This window comes from Papio anubis, chromosome 5 (genome assembly GCF_008728515.1).
Source record: "Papio anubis isolate 15944 chromosome 5, Panubis1.0, whole genome shotgun sequence".
NCBI classification, from domain to species: Eukaryota; Metazoa; Chordata; class Mammalia; order Primates; family Cercopithecidae; genus Papio; species Papio anubis.
This window is the reverse complement of record NC_044980.1, coordinates 26379853-26385039: the sequence shown is the minus strand read 5'-3', so window position 1 is coordinate 26385039 and position 5187 is coordinate 26379853. Positions and strand designations below refer to the sequence as shown.

General features: G+C 37.0%; 1 non-coding gene across 1 annotated transcript; it reads right to left on the bottom strand.

Moving 5' to 3' along the window:
* Positions 1–4645: 4645 nt before the first annotated feature.
* On the bottom strand, positions 4646–4751 carry LOC116275057. The gene has a single exon (XR_004184030.1). It is a non-coding gene; the product is annotated as a U6 spliceosomal RNA (small nuclear RNA).
* Between the last annotated feature and the right edge of the window lie 436 nt (positions 4752–5187).

Sequence of the window (5187 nt, the reverse complement as noted above, 5' to 3'; positions counted from 1 at the left end):
GAGAATGGCATGAACCAAGGAGGCGGAGTTTGCAGTGAGCCAAGACCGTGTCAGCACACTCCAGTCTGGGTGACAGAGCAAGACTCCATCTCAAAGAAAAAAAAAAAAAAAAAGAAAAAGAGAAGTTAGGCAGTACCATTCAGGCCATAGGCATGGGCAAGGACTTCATGACTAAAACACCAAAAGCAATGGCAACAAAAGCCAAAATTGACAAATGAGATCTAATTAAACTAAAGAGCTTCTGCACAGCAAAAGAAACTACCATCAGAGTGAAAAGAAAACCTACAGAATGGGAGAAAATTTTTACAATCTACCCATCTGACAAAGGGCTAATATCCAGGACCTACAAAGAACACAAACAAATTTACAAGAATAAAACAAACCACCCCATCAAAAAGTGGGCAAAGGATATGAACAGACACTTCTCAAAAGAAGACATTTATGCAGCCAACAGACACACAAAAAAAGTGCTCATCATCACTGGCCATCAGAGAAATGCAAATGAAAACCACAATGAAATACCATCTCACACCAGTTAGAATGGCGATCATTAAAAAGTCAGGAAACAACAGGTGCTGGAGAGGATGTGGAAAAATAAGAAAGCTTTTATGCTGTTGGTGGGACTGTAAACTAGTTCAACCATTGTGGAAGACAGTATGGCGATTCCTCAAGGATCTAGAACTAGAAATACCATTTGACCCAGCCCTCCCAATACTGGGCATATACCCAAAGGATTATAAATCATGCTGCTATAAAGACACATGCACACATATGTTTATTGTGGCACTGTTCGCAATAGCAAAGACTTGGAACCAACCCAAATGTCCATCAATGATAGACTGGATTAAGAAAACGTGGCACATATACACCATAGAATGCTATACAGCCATAAAAAAGGATGAGTTCATGTCCTTTGTAGGGACATGGATGAAGCTAGAAACCATCATTCTGAGCAGACTGTCGCAAAGACAGAAAACCACACACCATATGTTCTTACTCATAGGTGGGAATTGAACAATGAGAACACTTGGACACAGGATGGGGAATGTCACACTGCAGGACCTGTCATGGGGTGGGAGTGGGGTGGGGAGGGATAGCATTAGGAGATATACCTAATGTAAATGATGAGTTAATGGGTGCAGCACACCAGCATGGCACATGTATATATATGTAACAAACCTGCACGTTTTGCACATGGACCCTAGAACTTAAAGTATAATTATAATAAAAAAACAAAATAAAAAGACTTTCTCCATTAAAAAAAACTATATTTACTAACAAATGAAGTAAAAAATTTAATTTCTAATATTTATAAATCATAACCTTAGATATACTGAAAATTTTATAACAATTGAACAATTTGTCCTTGTAGGTCAAATTCTTCCATTGAGTCTTCCAGTGAACAATTCATCCCTGCAGGTCAAATTCCTCAATTTAGATCAAGCCCTGCAGGTCAAATTCAAATTGTATTTATTTATTTATTTTTAATAGTTATTAACAAGAAATTTAATCATTTTTTATTTATTACAAAGAAAATGTTCCATTTTTTAATTGTGTTATACAAAGGCATAACAGATTTTTCAGAAGCAACATTGCATGAAAGTTAACAGTAAAATACATTTTTCCCCCTACTTTTGTTGTTTCAGCACCTCAGCAACAAAATCAAAGACAAAGTTTCTATATAACATTGTGCTTACTATATCTGGCATGCTGGCATTCCCTTTTAGGCTTGTTACCCTCATGACACCAAAATGGCTGTTGCAGCTTTGGGCTTTACCTGCATTTGGAATCTGTTGTTTGTTTGTTGTTGTTGTTTTTTGACTTTAAGTTATGAGATACAAGTGCAGAATGTGCAGGTTTGTTACAAAGGTATACATGTGTCATGGTGGTTTGCTGCACTTATCAACCCATCAGCTGAGGTTTATTTATTTATTTAGAGATGGAGTCTCGCTCTGTCACCCAGGCTATAGTGTAGTGGTGCAATCTGGCCTCACTGCAACCTCTGCCTCCCGTGTTCAAGCGATTTTTATGCCTCAGCCTCCCGAGTAGCTGGGATTACAGGTGTGTGCTCCCACACCCAGCTAATTTTTTTTATTTTTTTATTTTTAGTAGAGACGGGGTTTCACTGTGTTGGCCAGGTTGGTCTCAAACTCCTAACCTCGTGATCCTCCTGCCTCAGTCTTCCAAAGTGCTGGGATTACAGGTATGAGCCACCATGCCCAGCCAGTTTTAAGCACCTCATGCATTAGCTATTTATCCTGATGCTCTCCCACCCCTTGCTCCCTAACCCTGCCACTGACAGGCCCAGTGTGTGTTGTTTGCCTTTCTGTGTCCATGTATCCTCATTGGTCAGCTCCCAGTTATGAGTGAGAACATGTGGTGTTTGGTTTTCTGTTCTTATGTTAGTTTGCTGAGGATGATGACTTCCAGCTCCATCCATATCCCTGCAAAGGACATGATCTCATTCCTTTGTATGGCTGCGTAGTATTCCATGGTGTATTTGTACCACATTTTCTTTATCCAGAGCATCATTAACGGGCATTTGGGTTGGTTCCATGTCTTCGATATTGTGAATAGTGCTGCAATAAACATATGTGTGCATGTATCTTTATAATGGAATGATATATATTCCTTTGGCTATATATCGAGTAATGGGATTGCTGGGTTAAATGGTATTTCTGGTTTTAGATCCTTGAAGAATCACTGCACGGTCTTTGGCAATGGTTGAACTAATTTACATCCCAACCAACAGTGTAAAAGCATTCCTATTTCCTCCTTAGCCTCGCCAGCATCTCTTGTTTTGTAACTTTTTAATAATCACCATTCTGACTGGTATGAGGTGGTATCTCATTGTGGTTTTTATTCGCATTTCTCTAATGATCAGTGATGTTGAGCTTTATTTTATGTTTGTTGGCTGCATATATGTCTTCTTTTGAGAAGTGCCTGTTCATATCCATTACCCACTTTTTGATGGGGTTGTTTATTTTTTTCTTGTAAATTTGTTTAAGTTCCTTGTAAATTCTGGATATTAGGCCTTTGTCAGATGGGTAGATTCCAAAAATTTTCTGTCATTCTCTAGGTTGCATTTTCACTTTGATGATAGTTTCTTTTGCTGTGCAGAAGCTCTTCAGTTTAATTAAATCGCATTTGTCAATTTTAGCTTTTATTGCAATTGCTTTTGGTGGTTTAGTCATGAAGTCTTTGCCCATGCTTGTGTCCTGAATGGTATTGCCTAAGTTTTCTTCTAGGTTTTTTTATGATTCATGGTCTTACATTTAAGTCTTTAATTTGTTTTGAGTTAGTGTTTTTATAAGGTGTAAGAAAGGAGTCCAATTTCAGTTTTCTACATATGGCTAGCCAGTTTTCTTAGCACCATTTATTAAATAGGGAATTCTTTCCTCATTATTTATTTTTGTCATGTTTGTTGAAGATGAGATGGTTGTAGATGTATGGTCTTATTTCTGAGTTCTCTGTTCTGTTCCATTGGTCTATTTGTCTGTTTTCGTACCAGTACCATGCTGTTTTTGTTACTGTAGCCTTGTGATATAGTTTGAAGTCTGGTAACATGATGCATCCAATTTGTTCCTTTTGCTTAGGGTTCTCTTGGCTATACAAGGTCTTTTTTTGTTCCATATGAATTTTTAAGTATTTTTTTTTTTCCAATTTCGTGAAGAATATCCATGGTAGTTTGATGGGAATAGCATTGAATCTATAAATTACTTTGGGCAGTATGGCCATTTTCATGATATTGATTCTTTCTATCCATGAGGGTGGAATGTTTTTCCATTTGTTTGTATCCTGTCTTATACCCTTGAGCAGTGGTTTTTAGTTCTCCTTGAATGGTCCTACATGTTCCTTGTTAGCTGTATGCCTAGATATCTTATTCTCTTTGTAGCAGTTGTGAATGGGTGTTCATTCATGATTTGGCTCTCTGCTTATCTATTGTTGGTGTATAGAAATGTTTGTGATTTTTGCACATTAATTTTGTATCACATTAATTTTGTATCCTGAGACTTTGCTGAAGTTGCTTATCTGCTTAAGGAGTCTTTGGGCTGAAACTATTGGGTTTTCTAAATATAGAATCATGTCTTCTGCAAACAAAGATAATTTGATTTCCTCTGTTCCTATTTCAATACCTGCCTGATTGCCCTGGCCAGAACTTCCAATACTATGTTGAATAGGAGTGGTGAGAGGGGGATCCTTGTCTTGTGCCAGTTTTCAAAGGGAATGCTTCCAACTTTTGCTCATTCAGTATTATATGGGCTGTGGGTTTGTCATAAACAGATCTTATTATTTTCAGATATGTTCCATCAATAACTAGTTTATTGTGGGTTTTTATCATGAAGGGATGTTGAATTTATCAAAGGCCTTTTCAGCATATATTTATAAAATAATGTGTTTTTTGTCATTGGTTCTGTTGATGTGATGGATTACATTTATTGACTTGCATATGCTGAACCAGCCTTGCATCTTGGAAATGAAGCCAAATTGATAGTGGTGGATAAGCTTTTTGATATACTGCTGGATTCGGTTTGCCAGTATTTTATTGAGGATTTTCACATCAATGTTTGTCAGGGATATTGGCCTGAAGTTTCCTTTTTTTGTTGTGTCTCTGCCAGGTTTTTGTATCAGGATGATCCTGGCCAAAATTACGGAACGCTTCACGAATTTGCGTGTCATCCTTACACAGAGGCCATGGTAATCTTCTCTGTATCATTCCAATTTTATATATGTACTGCTGAAGTGAACACTCAAATTTTTTTTTTTTTCAGTGGTTTTATTTTTGTTAAAAAATTTATTTTACTTCTCCCAATGAATAGGTGTTTATTTCAAGATACACTGCAGCCTATTATTGTCAACACTTCAACCTTACTAGCCATTGCCTTCTTCAAGTGGCATAATTTGTTATACTGTAGGTGCAAGTTCACTTATGTTCAGACAATAGTAACTGTTAAATTAAATTTAGCCTAAAGCAACCTCCTTGTAAGTTCAGCTTAAAAGTTCCTTCATACATAGTGGACTGTTACCTTAAATGGATGTTTAAACAGACAGTAATCTATTCTTATACAAATCAGCAAGTTTCAGCCAAAAGTGATGAACTTTTCCAACAGTGTTAGCATAAGACAAATGCCAGGCTGTAACCAATGTAACTGTTTCTATTCTTCACTTCTATTGTCTATAAGGGGA